Raw genomic sequence first — 18,900 nt, 5'->3', positions numbered from 1 at the left:
TAGAGTGACCTCTCTTTGGCTTGACCAAAAAACCTTTTTGATATCATTGCTGGAAGTACACTAGGAATGATGGCCTGTCTGCCGGCGGGGGGAAAGCCGAGCATTACACATGGGAGGGGGTTTGGTGGGGAGGGGGTTTGGTGGGGAGGGGAGGGTGGGGGGGGGGCGATGCCGTCGGAACCACCAGTGTCGTGTAAACCTATACTTTGCTCCCACTGCTGCTTCATGAATACTTAATTAGAGAACACAGCCTGAAATACATGACTCACAAGTTGCCTGACCTCGCTTTACCAACAATGCACAATATTTGGGTCTAGCCGGGGCGACATGGTCAGATGACATGTTTCACTGTAAAGGAGAGCCATTTGGGAATCTTGTCACAGTTAGCTGTGTGATATCATCTGTGCAGAGAGAGGAGAGGATCAGTCAGGTGTGGCTGTGGGAGGAAGCATCTCCATATGTCACTGAGATGGTTCTCATAAGAACATGCTGGAAAGCACATGCTGATAGTGATCACAGCCTGCAGACACATGAGTGTGATTTATTGTCAGCTGCAGAGGTGGAGAGTAACTAAGTAGATCTACTCAGGTACTGTACAAAAGCCCAATTTGAAGCACTAGTATATAATCACATGTTACTTTATGCCATTTATTTCACCATATTTATTTGAGAGCTGCTTGCAGATGCAGATTTATCACACAAAACATGCATGTATGTATAATATAATGCAGTTAGATTAAACTACCCAACAATATATCACAAATAATACTCCAGTAATGTATCATACAATTTGATAGTAATGTAACACTCCTCAAGGGGCTATTCTGCATGATAAATACTTTTACTTTAGTTACTTTTTGTACATTTTGCTGACAGTTCTTCTGCACTTTTACTCACCTAAAGTACTTTTACTTGCAGTGGGGTATTTTTACATTGTCTTGTTTCTACTTCTTCTTGAGGATCTGAATATCCACAGCGGGTAAGTTACTCCGGAAATCTGGAATCTGCCCTTTAACCCTTTAAAGAAAACACCGGTGTAAACAGTAAATAGAAAGAAGAAAACAACAAATTATATTTCACATAAGCTTACATACACATGGTGATAAACAACACTGTGAAAACTACAGTGTAACTTTGGCTATATAGAGCAGTGCTGGAATGTAACTAAGTATATTTACTAAAGTACTGTGCTGAAGTGCAACCATGCTACATGATCCACATTTCAGAGGGATATATTGCATTTTTTTTAACTTTACTACATTAATTTAAAATCTATAGTTACTTAACAGATTGACAATTTATATAAAAGTTATAATAACAAAAATATAATGCACTATTATGGATAAAAGTAACAAAATAATTACAATTAGCTCTACTAGCCACTTCTTACACATTAATGCATCCATAAAAATAATTTAATTCTATATTATAGCCTATAATAAAATAACATTCACTGTTTGTTTGTTTTTTCTAAATTATGAGTACTTTAACTTTCTGATATTTTAAGTGCATTCCGTTGATAACACATGCGTACTTAAGTGACATTTCAAGCACAGGAGGACTTTTACTTGTGGTACTGCTATTTTTACTTAAGTAAAGTATCTGAATACTTCTTCCATCAGTGGTAACTTTGCATGGACACACCATGCAGTAACGGGTGAGGAGGAGCCTCCAGCTCTTTAGAAAAAAGTGTACTTGGTTTATCTCTAATTACAAAGCTCCACAGCAGCCAATAGGAAACCAGAAACGCATTTTAACGCACAATATAAACTTCTGGACACATTCTAACGCCAACTTTGCCTGATTTCTAATTACGCACAGAGATCAATTAATGAGCGAATAAACGAGCGGAGTGAAAAGTGTCAGATTGTTAATCTTACCGTCTGTAATGGAGAGTCCAGTCCCTATATGAACAATGACAGAGACGTATAGGAGCTGTGGCTATTTGCGGACCGCGCACAGAACGAATAAATACCTTAGATGAAAGGTAGACACAGAGACTGGCTGATGTAATCAGTGCTGCCACATCGAGGGCTCTCCATCATTACAATCTGTGGATTGCAATAAAAGTTCCCCAGAATTGCACTGAGCAACCCAATCTAAACCAATAGACAATCACAGCCTCTGATCTCAGTCCCCAATTGAGACATATCCCAGCTGAACGTCTTAGAAATTAGACCTACTTGGTGCGTTCATGATCCCCGAGATGGACAGATAGAGGCAGGTGCTTCCCTCCACTGTCTCTCTGTCTCATGCGTCAATCAATAAGCTTCACTAAAGGTTGGTTATTTACTACAATTCGTGTTGGGGACTATTTTACACAGCTTTGCACGAGCCCGAGGGGGCAAATTAAGGCGCTATTAAAGGGTAACAATTAGTCGTTTGGTTGTGGCGGAGTCAGGAAAGCCGCGCGTCAGAGCTGGACGACCTCTGGCAGCGGAAAACAGCAGAGAGGAGAAAACCCTGCTTGTTCACTTGGGATGCTGAGCGGCAAAACATGTGTGACACGGTCCTAAAAGTTCCGCGTGGACAGTGCGAAATATCTAAAAATAAATAAAACAAAATCAATAGATTAATAAAACGTTTAAAGGACATTCCGTCGATTTATCGAAGTGTTTTATCAACTATTTCAAATATAAAATAATAAAAATAATAATAACAATTTGAGCTATACATGAAGGCAATAAATAAATAAATTTAGACACCACTTCCTCATTAAGTTCACACTAGTTACCGCGTGGTTATAATCATAACGCGGAGGTGTCAGTTTGGATATGTGATGAGTTTTACGCACGTAATGATGAGCGGAATAATTTGTCCAGGTGGGATTTTTTTTTAAATCCTTTATTTATTTAATTATTTTCTAATTACATTTAAAAGTCTGCAACCTGAATTTAAAAAAATCTCAGCCTGAAATAAGAAATTTATATTTTTAAATATTTTAATTTATTATGAATATAATTCAGTAATATTAATAATAATAATAATAATAATAATAATAATAATAATTATTATAATAATAATAATTTAATATTATTAGTTGCTTCATTTTCAGTATTGCGGGGACACGAGCCAGTTTAAGGGTGCATGTGTATCTGGCTGCAACAGCAGGGAGAGCTGAAATAATTCCCAATGCACAGACAGAAACATTTCCTCAGGCAGAGTTCCTCAGAGCCAGATTCTGCATGGAAATGAGTCGTGAAACGCGGCGCACTTGGAAACAGAAATCAGCAGGTTTAATGTCCGCCCAGCACCTGTCATGACTTGGATGTTAATGACGAGCACGATGAAGAAGAAGAAGAGGAAGAAGAAGAAAGAGAGGACATGCGCGACGGAAACAGACGAGGATGTAAAGGAGTGGGCGACATAAATGTGCATGGGTTTGACCTGTCAAAAGAAAGTTTAAATGTGCCGGGTAAAGACCACATGTGACCAAGGTGACCAAGATGATAGAAAGCATGAGCAGGGCGATAATTACAGTATAGTTTATGGCTGGCTGCCTTTGCCAAAAACAGTAATTGGAGCACATCTCTTCTTTTAAAGCAGAGAAAGCGTTCAGCTTGGAGGATGGAGGCAGTTGTGAAAGCAGTGATGGATACTATTGTCCAAAATTTGACCCTCTATTAACATCTCTTGGCAGCATCTGGATGCTGTCACCATGGAAGAGGACAAAAGTCATTTTCTCAACATACCAAATCCCCTCTTTTTAAATGCCTCCCCCACCAATAAATGGGTGGAGGCCAGCCCAGAAGCCCAATCTCTTCCTTTATCGCTCTCCACACTACCACCTCTCCATCCTCCCCTTTGTTTTGCAGGTGTCTCCAATTACCTGCTAATTTGCCTCTAATCTTGGCACAATTCTTAATAAACATGTTTATCCCCCCTAAAACCAAAGTCGCTGCAAATCTGAGCGAGAGCGAACACATAGTGGTGACATTCTCCTCCGCTGTGCCATTAAACAATGTGCTGATTTATTAATTCCTGTGTAAAAAAAAAAAAAAGTATTGCAACCCAAGAGGGAAGTGAGGAGTGTCTCTGATAGATGCAGGCTGTCGGGTGGCATTTCATTATAAATTTTCTTGGTGAAAGATGAGTGCCAAGGACCAGTCAATTCAACACAGACACCAAGAGAGAAAGAGTGTTGCTAAGAGACAGGGATGCTGCACAACTTCCATCAGGAGCTTGACTCTGACCTTATGCAAATTGGCTTCTGCCAAATCTTTTGTGTGAAAGCAACTGCGATGTCACTAATACCTGGCCTAAAAAAAATGCTTTAATATCTAGATTCCTCTCAGAATAAAAAAAAAAAAAAAAATGCACTTTGGAAAGTGTAACAGTGCAACAAATCCAGACCCCGGCACACTTGTTAGGGTTTTAATTGAAATAAAGGAATGACTGAACGTCTAAATGAAGTGTACAAATGAAGACTGGGGGGTTGCTGCTGTAAACCTGTAATTGAATTTGTCTGTCTGCTATGAAAGCGTTTTGTTTTTTTTTCATGGAAAGAACGCTCTGAAAACTGTGGTGATATTTAGGAGCTGACATGTTTTCAAAATATTCTATGTATGAAAATTCAACCACAGTTTATTACATGTAACTGGAAGAAAGTGCTGCATCTTTAAACTGTCTTTATGCTGCTCAGTAAACCAGATGCATGACATTTTGCAGGAGGTGCATGGATTATTCACATGTGAGACATCAACACGGTGCAGTTTTCTTGACCTGTGTGTCATTTAACACAAGAATGATAATGATGGGTGGGGGGGGTGGATGGCTGGAGAGGGCAGAGAGGTTGCGACCTGTGAGAGGGGCTGTATCAGGTTGTGGCAGGTTATCTGAAGTGGACGCTGATAATGGCCTTTTAGACATGCCAGGTTTGATCCTTTCACCATAGCAAGGGAGGGGGGGTCAATCAATAGTCTGAGTAGATCAGTGATATGAGGTTACTGTACGAGCAACTAGTCAGCAGACAAACAACATCGGCACAGCGGTTAATTGGCTGGACATTTGACGGGGGTCAACACGAGAGAGAGGAAAAAAGATCTGGTTATCAATACAGAAAATGTTATACGCATTATGTCGCAGGGCGTTAAAAAAATCAAATCAATCGCATATTGATTCCACATTATGTTATTGGCTCTTTATGCAAAGAAGCATCTGGAAATTTAGAAATTATGATCACAGCGTGCCCTTCACAGATTAACTTGTGGGTGCAATGAACACAACTTCAAGGCGCGGGCATAAAATAGCCATTTTAATCAAAGCTAAGTGAAATATAGATCCCTTCCCTCTCGTGGTGCTTTATATTATGCAGAGAGAAGAAGAAAAGAGAGGCAACACACACACACACACACACACACACACACACACACACACACACACAGAGGGAGAGAGAGAGCAATACACTACCGTGTTCAAAGCCAACCTTGTCAATAGTACTCACAGTGGGCTAGGGGAGTGTAATAGCACTTCCCTGATTCTACATTGATATCATATAATCCAGTGTGCCCTGTTTCAGTATCATATTTATCTAACCTGCTGGGGGACAGGGTAAGGGGGACAGTGTCCCTGCTGCTAGGAGCAGACACATTACACACTGCCTCGTGTATTCTTATTGATTACTCCCACCCCACAGCCCAGGGACCATAATTTAACTCAGCAGGCACTACAGTTAATACTGGAATTCAAACATTCCATCTACACTTCAAGAGACAAAAACAATTGACACTTTAAAAATGTGCAGGGCCTCTCTAAATGGGATCTGAAGGGAGTGGATCTCCATTTTCTGGTCTGTGCTTTTTTTTTTTCCTCCTTCTTCCTCCTTACTACTTGAGTCTCCTCCTGCCTGTGCAGTTACCGTATTGTTTCAGAGAGGAGCTGCGGATGAAGTGCTTTGGCAGAATTAGAATATGTTAAGGAATTTGATCGTTCTATTTGGATCATTTGTTTAACTTTTTCTCTTTTGCAGCTAAATCCCCAAATATGTGGATATGATACGTGAGAAAATCTGACAATAAAAAGCAAATCAAATATTTAACTTTAATTTGTTATATCAAGTTTGAATGTTGGAATTAATAACGAAGGAGTGGGGTAAAATAAAGAGTGTGATCAGAAGCACAAAGGCGACAGCAGTGATGTAGTTTGTCTGCATTAAAACTGTTTTTAAACCTAAAGAGCGATCACAAGATTGAAACCATGTCACCACTGGACGTTTGCGAGATTATACAAATTCAAAAATTGAATACAATTGATTTTTTTATGACCAGAATTTCCTCAAACATCTGAAAAGCTCCTGCAAGATATGAAAGTGTTACCACTGGCTGGTTTGTGCTACGAAATTATTACAATACATGTCGTCAGAGGGGCGTCAGATCAACTCATTATTAGAACTTCATCAACCCTGGTTAACTGTCTGATCGTGATAATTGGGTCGGTTAAAGTGGCATCCAATGACATTCATGAAGCCATGTGAAGAGAGCGAACAGTGGGGGACATTCAAACAAGAAATGAAGCTGGTTAATATCAGTGAAACAGACACTGGAGGAGGGTTATGTGAAGAAAATTAATATTATTACTACAGCATTGTCTTGATACTGGTGCATTTTAAAGTTAAACTCATCTCTTCCTATTTTATACTTTTGAAAAACACAAGATCTCATCGATAGGATTACACATCAGATATATTATTGAATTATTGCCTGGCTTTAATTGAAACCAGCTAACATTAATAAACAAACTCCAAAAATGTGCATCATGTCTACAGGTGACGCCCTCACCTGCATTTACGTTAATTAATCTAAAGAGCATGACAAATACTACCAAAATTTGTATATGTTGATTCCCAAAGTGATCAAACCTGATTTTTTTAAACCTATGAATGTGAAGTCCACACTGCCATGCCTTTTTTTTTTTAAAGCTAAAATGAGCATCAGTGGGGATTAATATGCATTAATTAAATTGACTCTGTTTCCTTTAATGAGAGGGAAAGGATTTGATGTTAATGCTGTTGATCTCACGGAGGCTTCAATCCACCTAATTAACCAGTATTTCTGCAACACACTAAAATAATCAATAAAAAAAAAAAGAAGAAAAAAAAAAAGGATATTTCATCACTGCTATGGATTGTACGCTCAGATATCCAGATAATTAAAACACATCACATGCTAGCTCACCTTAGCAATGACAGAAATTGGATTTTTCAGTTCGGAAACATGTTTCTTTTTTTGTCTTTTTTGGTGGGAATAATTAAAGCATGTCTGTTTTATCTCAGCTCTTAGTCATAGTGTGGCAGCACTCACTGTTGCATCTGTGTGTTGTGCAGAGATAGAGCGTCTGTGGAGGGCCAGGGAGCAGACTCCAGAGATCCATCCATCTCAATCTGAGGCTACAGCTGACACCTTACAAAGAGGTACAATTAATAAGGGCATTATCCAGCAGTAGGCAACAATAGAGTCCTAACGCAGAGACACCAACCTCGGGAGGCCCGGCGAGGAGAGAAAGGGAGCGTGTGTGTTTATGGGTGGGGGGAAGGGCGAGCCAAAGTGCTTCAAAATGGGATGCATTACAACCAATGTCTTCAGAACATGAATTACAATCTATTATAACTGAGCCTTATGATAGATGGTACCAGCTGCTTTGTGTGCTAAATGGGTCACTTCCAGCAGCTCATCCTGCACTCTTTAGGTAGTACTTTTAAAGCTCTGCATCTGTAATCTTACATGTCCAAAACAAGATGTAAATCATTACAATAATTCATATTTTTGCACTATATAAAGTGCATAAAGTAGCAAATTTAAGGCTCAAAAAGGCGAGTATAAAAGCGAAGAAAGCGTGTATAAAACAGACCTTTATTGCCGTTTGTTTGATGACAGTCGTTCAGTTTTGTCGTGGCATCATAAGCAGGAAACCTGAGATATCAAAGACAGCCTAACTGATAATGGAGCTCTCATGAAAGTGTCCTATTAGTGCAGGTTGAGTGCAGCCCTATGGTTCACAGGGGAGAGGGCGGAGACGCCGCTGCACTGACATTTACAGCAATCCAGGAGTTGTTTGTGGTCACTGGACTGGAGACAAACGCTGAACCCAAAGGTCAGAGGTCGGGGCTAAATTTCATCCACTGTGGAGGTCCCTCTGTTGGAAAAGACAAACAGAGAAAGCAGCTGAGGTGTGAAGTGCTCCTGCTGTCGGGGAAATCAATCAATCGTCATGTATAAACACAACCCAGACCAAAGGAATATAGGAGGAGAATAAATGTTGGTATAAAATTGTAAAAAAAACAGGGAACAATAAGCACACACGGATCAATACGAGACGCACTGGCATGTGAAACAATGGTCTGGGAACGTATTCTTAAATAATAAACTCTAATCACTTCTAAGTCTGTTCCAGTTTTTATACACGCGGTCAAGAGTCCTCCACAGTGATGGTTTTATATTTTCCTGCTCGTTCCGTGGGGGAAAGGATGAGCTTGGTTATGGATTAACGCTGTGATCAATAACAAGATAGGAGTCCGGCTCTCTAAGCTGGGGAAAATTAATTCGAAATGCAGTCAAACTCTTATCGACCCGGAGCCAGGGGTTGCTTTCATTGCAGGTAGTTGATAATCCACCAATATTGTGATGAGCGGCTAATCTCTCATTTTAAATATGACCTCCACTGCTCATAATAAAAGTTAAGACTGGCCATCCATTTGTTGTCCATAGAGTGTGACGTCTCTGGAGCCAGATTTCTCTGTGTGATCTGAGTCACGTCAGAGTTTAAGTCAATTAAACAACTTAGATATCTTGATCACTGACAAACTAATCGAACTGTCGCTGACATTTTAGTGCTCAGTTGAGAAAAATGGTTTGGTTTACATACTTTAACACAAAAGGATCCTCCATCACCAGTTTTAAACGTCATATAGACACAACAATAGAAACAGAAATATGTTCACGTTTGCGCACTTTGCTGCTGCAAAAAGAAGTTTATGCAGCAAATGCAAGAGCGATATCAAGAATTAAATCTCATTAGACAAATTTAAGGTTTGCTAAACATTCAGGATTATCATTTTGAGCTCATTTGCACCACTAAGTGCAAGATTACACTCAGAAATCATATCAGAAACTAATTTAATTAACTATAAAAAAGCGAAAAAAAGTAACATCTATGTTCGTTCTTTGCCAACTCAAGTTTGGAAATTGTAACAATTTAATTTGCCTCATCGTTTGCTTTTATTTTTAGTTTCATGGAGTAGAGACGAGCAAAATCAGCTAAAAAGCAAAGAACTTAAATTTTCCGCCTCCTATTTATACATTTTTACATAGTCTTGGAGGATCAGCAGCAGATTATGGTCTTAATGACACATCTTAAATCTGATTTTAGACAAAAACTGTGTTTTATTGTAGGTAACTCCACAATCAATCGTCCTTTCAAATCAACCGATCAAAGCCTGTCCCTCCGTGACATAAGGCAGCACTTATGATGTGTCTTGGTCACCTCCAGCCAAACATTATGCACCAACCCTTAAAGTGGTGTTACGCAAGTTTCACATCAGATGCAACACAAAGCAGGTTAATTGATGATCAACACAGTGTGACTTTAATGAGGCCCCGTTGCCCACGGCCAGGCCCGGTTCAGCATATACGGGACTTTCTCATGACTGCTCGGCTTTCTTTGATCTTGTTTGCTTTTTCCACTGCTGGGACGATCATTGTTGGTTTTAATTACTTCACCACTAAATGGTACAGATGAAAGATAGGTGTCTGTAATTAATAAAATTTCCATAAATTTGAATCACTAACCAGTCTCATTAGCTCATGCCTTTTGTCTCCACTGAAGTTCCCATGTCATCTTTTTCCAACTCTAACTATACAGAATAATATTACTTAGGGCAGTAAATCACTTGATATGCACCATATTTTCCGATAATCAAATTCCACTGTAGGTAATTAAATGCAGTGCATACTGTAGTCCTACTCCAATGATTGAGGTCAACCTGGAGAAAATGCCAATTGTTGTATTAAAACCGTTATAAAACTCATAAGTCTATTCAATTAGTCGTTTTCAGAGGAGCACAGGCATGTCGATTTTATTCAAGCTCAAATATGTAATCAAACTGTTGAAGAACCCATCTTTGATCATGTGTAATCAGGATCAGGGCTGTGTGGTACATCTCTGGGCCACAAACTAAATGAGTTGCAATGCTGCTGGCACTTACTGGGTTGGATGGTAGTCAGCTTGGCAGTAAGAGAGCTGTGGTGTATTCACATGACAAAAAAAAAAGGACAGTTACACAGAGGGGTATTTCGAGGAGCAAACACCTGTTGTTTTGATGACTTCAAATATGTTTGCATTGGAAAGCGTGGACTCTGACTTCGATTCTGATCAGATATACGCTTTGAATATGAGCCTGACTGCTGAAATGTTTTGTTTTTTTAAATCACCCTTAAGGCAAACCTCTGTGATAAATGTTTCACATGTAGAAGTTTCAAGCGAAACTCTTGAACGTATGAGAATACATACATATTTTCCAGCTCGCAGTGCAAAAAAAAAAGCAATTTTTATTCAGTAAGTCAATCATATTAATAATTCAACACATTACAACGTAAAAAAAATATCACTATTTTAAATATAATAAAGACATCCTTCCATCAGCATCATCATTTTTTTTTCTGTTTACCTACAGAGTAAAAAATGAAGCTATTCTCAATTATAGCAGACCAGGTCACACACAGGGAAGCAAGTCTTTGTTGCTTTGTGACAGAGCTCTATAATCTTGTGGAGAACAGCCTATCATTACCAGGCTGTGTGGTAATAGACTGACATGGATGCTATGGGGAGCAATTGATTCCACACATCAATCAGTAGGGAAACTCATCTTAACGATTGCGGAGAAGTGGCTTGTTTGTCCTCAACATCACGATAAATACTAACATGGAAGCCGAGCACAATACCTGCGGCTGAATGAAGGGGTAGTTACCCATCATAAGAAATTCATTAGTCTACACCTACTTTGTCTTCCTCCTGATATTTTCCAAACATGTCTAATACCTGCAAATGTATACTGATGTCGTCCAGCTCGGATGAAATGTTAAAAAAAGGTAATTGCCTCTCAGTAAACACAGTGAACTCTGTTTTATATCAGACCATTGTAGCAACAATATTTTTCAAACGTTGGATTTAATTATCCTTGTTGTTAATAAATGATGTCAGATTTGCACTAATGGGGAAATTAAAGTATCAAAGAGAAGCGTGCATTCTTGAATTTTTTAAATGCTCGACAATCCGCAGTTTTCTTTACGGACTTCTGAAGGTTTTCCATCAATAAAAAGAAGCACACAGCAGCAGCAGCAGCAGCAGCAGCAGCATCGCTCTCTTCCATCACAATTTCTCTGCTACGTCTTCATCCGCGGACATCTGTGCCAGTTAGTATAAAAGACGCAGCTGGATGCTGAGAATATACCATCTTCCACTCTAAAAGGGAAGGGTCCCACCTGATTAAGAAGGGCAGGGGAAAGACTTTGGCAGGCCAATGGGAGAGGTCAAGGATAGAGCAGCCAGTTTCACTCCCCCACCACATCATTTTTGTATGACAGCACCACCCTAAGGTTGAAGTTCACCGAGACTTTTCATGAACAGAGCGCTTAACGTCAAACACAAGATTAAAGCGGGGGTGTCGCATCTTGGCAGGACCAAATGAAAATATCAACTGCTAAGCCCCCCTCTGAAAAGCCAGGGGACAGGTATCTAATATTAGAGAGTAAGCCTAGTTAGCAAAGGCAGCCTGCTGCTTTCCACGTTCTCAGTGCTGGTCAAAAGGCCAGGCTGGCTTTGGAATTGCTTTATTGGTGAAATATATTACAGTAGAGGCCTGCAGAACTACCTTATTAAGAAGGCAGAGAAGAGATGCCCTCGTGACATATAGCAGGAACTGAGGACATTTCCATATCACTGAATAAAATACAATCTTAGATTCTATTTTTCTTTTTTTTTTGTGCCATACAAAAGTCAAGCCAATAAAAATTTTGCATGAACAAACATTTACTCTGATATTCATATTTTAGAATGAAAAGAAAGAGCGTTTTATTACAGTGAAAGCAGTTTGAAGCATCAAAATAAGAGTTAAAGTAAAATAAAAAAGCTTATTTAGCATTATCGAATATTACTTTTCAACATTTTAAAGTCATACAGCTGCTGTGAATCCCACTTTTTAAACTACATTTTTACAAACGAACCAGAGCTGATAAAGCTGATAGTATATTAAGGATTTGAGGGGACACATTTTTAGGGAGAAGCCATTTTGTAGTACACAAATGACTTGTTTTCTTCCCTCGCAGTGTAGCAACAGAAGCTGGTGCTTCAGCTCTTTAAGTGGCTTGGAAGCATAAAAGAGGCTTATCTGCCCCTCTCATTTCTTCAGCCACATAATCAGATGACCTGAGGAGAGCTAAAGAGAAACAAAGACAGACTATCTATCTATCTATCTATCTATCTATCTATCTATCTATCTATCTATCTGAGACAAATTGTTTTAAAGGAACACAGCTGGGAAAAAAAGAATTCCCTCCTCACATTAAAATAATAAGAGGCAAAGTGCGCGACCTGAGTTCAGCCGACTTGGGGCGCGGAAATAAATTAATACACAGGAGTTTGACCACATGGTAACTGTGTGAGTGTAATGGCAGTGACATAAAACTTATCTGCTGGATTCTTTTTTCCTGTTTAAAAAATAAAGTTTTTATTTCTATTTTGGTGCTTTTTAATTTATTTAAATGAAGAAAAAAACATTGCAATCAATTAAAACTAAAGGAATTTTGAATTTAATTGAATAAAACGATTTTAAGGCGATTTAGAAAAATGTCCCTCACACCACTCCTTCTTTTTAGTTTGACATTGTAGGTAAATAAATGGCTTAAAGATATTTTTTTTCCATATGATCCTTGGCAATGCCTAGTTTTTTTTTTCCTGTAACATAGCACTATTTATAATCAGAAACTCTAGTAAGACATGAAGCTGATCTCGAAGGCTTTTCTATAATCCCTCCCCTGGAAGTGGTCTTTACTGGAAGGCTAGTTTGTGATGGGCTCACCCAGTAGCACAATGTTGCATTGGGATACAGCATTCAGCTTAAGCCAACTTATCAACTACATTCAAAGCACATCCATTGAGCTATGTGGGGAGACTTTTTGCAGATCTATTAAAAATACTCTTATCTGTATTTAGCATATGCTGTGTATGTCAGTGCTGGCAGCTTTAGACGGATTTACACTCAAAACACCTCAAGCTATTCTTGAGCTGAAACTACTGATAACATTCTGAAACTTCTGCAGACAAGCAGGTTTTACAAATAGATAAATTCATTCAACACACTCTTGTATCATTTGCTTTACTTATTGTCATTTTTTCAGTGCACAGTGACTGTTTTTAAATATTGCCCCTTTTCTACAGTGTTTTTTTCTTTTTAGAAATAATTTCCACCTGCGTATAAATAAAAGCTGATTTAAATATTTAACAGAATGTGTTCATTTATTGCTTGGCAGCGGAGAATAAAAAGATTTGCCCTCATTACACATATTTAAAATAACATCTCACGACATTGCCACAACATGCAGGATAATTTTTGGAAGGTCACATTTTTTGCAGTTTAAGAGGAGGAAATTATAATTTATATTACAATAAAATGATTTTGTTTTGTAAAATGTGATTGAAAAAAAAAGGTTTCCTGCGTGTAAAACAAACAAGACGGCCAGTGGGAGAGATTTGTTGTTGCTAGTGAGCAAGAACTTTTGGAATCCAGCAGCAAATAATGTGGAAATAATCCACGCGTGAGGCTTTCAGTGCATTTCAGTGGGAAGTCCTTCAGAGGAAGCGCTGGGGCTGCAGAAAGCCTCACACTCTTCTTTTTCTTTCACTTTTCTTTCTTTGCAACAGACAAGCCCTATTTGTACTGCAGAGTAATTACTATTAGACTGAGGCGAGCTCATATTTACTCTAACTAAAATGTAATTACAGCAAAATTAGTTAAAATTTTAAAAACACACATTGATTTTGGGGCTTTCTCGAGCTGTTTGAGGCTTTTTAATAGATTAAATTTTCATCAGAAGAGATTTATTCAGTCACAATATTAGCATGACTTCACTCTGCTACTTCTTTTCCAGAATATTTGTTATTTCTTAAAATATTTATCTATCTATCTAATTTTTTTTCTCACTTGCAAGCAAACCTTTATTTAACTCTGCTCTCTGGGCTGTAGAGGTTTGGCCTTTGAAGCGATTGAGAAAGAGCACCGTTATTCATGCTGCATTCAATGCTGAGAACTGAGACTCCAAAAACAGCAGTATCCTCTCATACCTGTTGAGAACACTTTCATCCTTAATGGGCTCATTAGCCACATTGTTAATTGAGTGCTATTCAGGCCAACATCAAAGCTAATAATAATTGTTTACTTACTTCCTTACTTTGCCAAAATAGACCCAACTGTGGCATAATGCTGCTCTCTTAGAAGGTATATGTTTGTAAAGGGACCTATGTTTCTGAAAGGACTGAAATGCAAACCCCCCAAAAAAGCACTCTCATCACAAAAAGTCTCACTTCACAAACTCAGTGCTCTGCTTTATTTTGGGGAGTGCACTGCTGCAATTTGGTTTTAAAAATAAAAAACTCTCCTCTCTGTTAAAAAATCCAGTAAAAAATTATCCGATAAATTTAAAAATCACTGCTTTTTATGCTTTACACCTGCACACTTTAAAAAAAAATGTCTTAAAATTAAAATCTAAATTTTTGTCACCTAAAGAAATAAATTAATCTCTTAATAAATGACATGTTAAATATAAAACAAATCATCATAATAATAATAACAATAATAATACTATAAATAAACATCTAAAAGCATTTATATGTATATGTAAAGACACACATTTTATTTCCTGAGTTCTTGTCCTGTAAGTTTCCTCCTCCCACACGCTGCTGCCACATTAGTGGATAATGGGATCCGAAAATGGAAGCTAACTCATTGGAATTAAATTTATCAGCATGTGCTCAGAGGTAATAAGCTGTCAGTTATAAAATGAAGATTTGTATTTAGATATATGATAGGAAGAAAAATGAATAGGCAAAATAAATGAAGCTGCTTTACAACTAAATTACTTATTTGGAGCCAACAGACCACGAAGAGAATCATGATGATGACAATGATTATTGCAGATAATATTTTCCCTATGGAGGTGAAGATAGCAAATATGAAATAATTATGTAACGCGGGCCCACAAAGAGTTAACAGGAGGGGAATATTTGCAGAAATGTTTTGATAGAAGGGACCAAACCTTAAGGCATTATCAAACATTATAATGTAGGAAATCTAATTAGGACTGAGGGGGTGGGGGGTGGGGGGGGGATGTTACCCCAAGATGCTCTGATCAAAACCAGACTTTGTAAACTGCTAACTGACACATGGGAGCATTAATGTTTGGATACAGAAATATCATAAACCACAAACATCTCCGCTAATTTTAACCATCACGACAATCAAGTCCTCAAAAAGTGCTAATCGCGTAAATTGAGTAAATAATAATAAAAAAAAAAACTCTGCGTAAAAAAGTTTTGTTTACAGCGCTCTCAGTTTTAAACACACTTAGGACACAGCGGAGGAGCCGAATATCCATTTCAAACTGAAAATTTCATCATAGCAGGATTTCTATTTTTAAAAGGGCTGAGCTGATGAAAGCTGGTCTAAGTTACACCCAAGCTTGGGGCTAAGGCAGCTGAATTTCAATTGATTAGGTACCCATGCATGATGAAAGTTTCTTAAAATGACACCATAGTCACAACATTTCAAAGGAAACAATCCCTGCTGTATGCCAGGATACTGCAAATGTGCCAGAAACCACATGAGAGAATTAGATGAGAGGGGGAAGTGAACACAACTGGGTAAAACAGAAATTCAAACACATTAAATCTAACAATATATGACAGCAACTGTCTTATTATTGCTTATTTTCTTCTGCTGCGCCAATAACTAATTTGTAGCTTGTGTAATATGTCATTTTGTTATTTGCCAGCGACTTGACGGCTGCGAGTTATTATTATTATTTACCTGTTTTTAGTATTAATGAAACAATTTCTGCAGGGGAACAAAGACTTTTGGAGCACTCTGACAAAACAGACATGATGGCTTAGATTTTAAATAATTTCCTACAAAAAATAAATACTTGCAGCTATAGAATTAAAAGTGTTTCACTATTTTGACGACTCCAAATGCTTCTTGAGCTGCTGCACAAGTGATATAATCGAAGACGCCGCTGTAGGTTTTAATATATATCACTTATTGAGAGAGAAAGAGATGATAGATATGTTCTTTCATCTGGAGGTTGGTGTAAACAAGCAAAGAAAAGTGTATTAAAAAATGCTGTGTCTATAGGGCTCATGTCTGACGCCTGTCAAATCATTAAAAAGGAGAGGTACTGTTATCAAATGCTTGGGATCAGCAATAGTGGTGGCACATCGCTGAGATGAGGTATGTCTTCCATGGGGGCAACTTGAGGGCCTTTTGTGAATTTATAGAGTACGATAAAATCTGCTTCATATTTCTCCACGAAATCGGGCTGATGAAAGCAGCCTGAGAGAGAATTACATGGCAAGAGTTTTGTCACCAGACCCATAGGCTTTATAGGCTGGGAATTGAAAAGGTAATGAGAAAAGCCATGCTGCCGGTTGGCTGTGTTTAATAAGTCATCATGCCTCTATCTATTGTTAGTCGCACAGACCCCACCAAGATTGTGTTTTCACCATACTTAATACTCTGCAGCCAGCAGGCATTTCAATGGATATAATATATCCAGCGCAGAGGAGCAGGCTAGCAGCTTATAGCACAGACACCATTACACAGAGTCGTGTGATAACAGTGAACAAAGAACAAAGTCTAAAAAATGAGACTGTTCTCCAGTTGCCTCTCTTCTTGAAGTATATGTGATTGCAATTAAGATAGATGGCTTTACTTAAAAAAAAAAGACAGAGAGAGAGAGAGAGAAAGAAAAAAAAGCCAATTCTGGGACATGGTAATTATGTGCAGAACTCACAAGTAAAACTGTCCCTCCCTGCACGTTGCACACTACAAGTAATGTGTCCGTGCATGCGTGCGAACACACACAGCATTCAGGCAGCAGTCGACAGCAGGATAAAGAGTGACGTAAACGCCGCGGTCCTCTGGACACAGTGGATGATACTTGGCAGATGTATTTTTCTCCTCTTTTTTTTTTTTTTTTTAAAAGACAGGTTCATCTCATAACTCATCAAACAAATTCCCGCCATCCCAGTGATCTCTTTATTCTTCTCACAGATTTCTCTGTCTCTGAGTAAACTCGGCATGTAGGGGGAACAGAAAAAAAAAAAAAAACAGCCTGAAGGAAAATTTAAATGTGAGCTGATGATGAATGGTTGAACTGATTTTCTGGCAAGAATTACAGCTTTGTAACGACACTTGACACGCATGTGATGAAAGGAAGAGGAGAGTACAACTCAAAAAATATATATATATATATAAAAATGGAAAGGACTACTTTTTACAGTTTGTGTAATTACTGTATGACACATATAAAGGGCCATATTTCCCATCCTGACAGCACAGTCCAGAGCTATCTTTTGTCTTTATGTCATTGCCTCCGGCTAAGCATGAAAACAACACTATTACTACACTCAAACCTGGCCACACTGTTTGTTGTACATGTGAACACTTCCATCTACTTACACGTGCAGACCTGCTTTAAAAAGACGAGCTTGTCGCACACTCTGATCAACGAGAGCCAGTCGGAGGGGATTTCTGAACCGTGTGGAGTTTTTAACATGGAAATTGGCTTTGAACCCCATCTGCACAGGTCGACACATCTTTGGGCAAAGCTCTGCTACTGCTGACAGGGAAAATGAACCATCAATTCCTTATAATGTGGCCTGATTATTATCCTACTTACCCCCCACAAATTCAAACTTAGTGAATTTCTGCACCCTTTGAAATGAGGGAAGGCCTAATATCTCTTTTTTTAAACGACAGTCAAATAGCAGCTCCACCAACACAGCAATTCCAGAAAGTAAAACCTATCAACAAACTACTTAAAGAGCAATGCATGGTGGTTTTACCAACACACTTCAACACATGAAAAACCATCATATCCATCTGATAATAATGGTCTGAATCTGTGTTAAACAAATCTTTAAGAGATTGAAAGTGACGAACAAATAATAAGAAGTTGGTTTTGAGGCAATAAATATCACTTTTACATAAAATCCTGGCACCATGAAAATAAAAAAATGTATCCTACCTGTGTAGAAATGTTGATTTCACACCCCAAAACCAAAACAAAATAACAAAAACAAAAATAAAGATTTATATATTAGGCTCTTAACAAGTGAAATGGGACTCTGACTGTGACACATGATACAAACCGCAGCAAAGTTTGAATGTGTGAAGTGTGTTCAGCAACTTCGGGAAGGGATCTGTCAACGTCCTATCTGGGATGTCTTTATTTGACACGATTGGTTTTGTTAGGTTCCTTGAGTCAGTCCAGCCCGCTGGTGTCCCTTTCACCCCTAAAAGCAGCTGGGCCCTGACCCTTGCAGCACTGGCCCTCAAAGCTGAGCTCCTTTCAGCTCAGGCGTATAGGGAACCTCCCTGTTCCCTCCCACCAGCAACATCCCATTCAGCCGCAGAGATAACTTTATTCATCTTGTGCATCATTGTATCCAGTTGAATGCAGAAACTATGCAGACACTCGAGTGAATTGAACTAGCGTGCGTGCATGTGTTAAGGACAGGAAAGAAGGGGAGGTGTTATGTCTTAATTTCTTGGGTTTTGACAGAAAATGCATGCGTGGCTTCACTTTGAAAAACCACCTTCAGCCTTTCTCATTTCAGGACGAGTACTTGCAGTTT

General features: G+C 38.6%; 1 long non-coding RNA gene across 1 annotated transcript; it reads right to left on the bottom strand.

Moving 5' to 3' along the window:
- Window positions 1-290: 290 nt before the first annotated feature.
- Window positions 291-18,472, bottom strand: LOC126408195 (uncharacterized). The gene is made up of 5 exons (XR_007571842.1): window positions 18,291-18,472; window positions 7,846-8,130; window positions 7,299-7,397; window positions 898-1,017; window positions 291-401 (listed from the first exon to the last, which is right to left on the bottom strand). It is a non-coding gene; the product is annotated as an uncharacterized LOC126408195 (long non-coding RNA).
- Between the last annotated feature and the right edge of the window lie 428 nt (window positions 18,473-18,900).

Source organism: Epinephelus moara, chromosome 20, assembly GCF_006386435.1.
Source record: "Epinephelus moara isolate mb chromosome 20, YSFRI_EMoa_1.0, whole genome shotgun sequence".
Lineage (NCBI taxonomy): Eukaryota > Metazoa > Chordata > Actinopteri > Perciformes > Serranidae > Epinephelus > Epinephelus moara.
The sequence above is the reverse complement of the archived record's forward strand: the minus strand, read 5'-3'. Positions and strand labels throughout refer to the sequence as shown.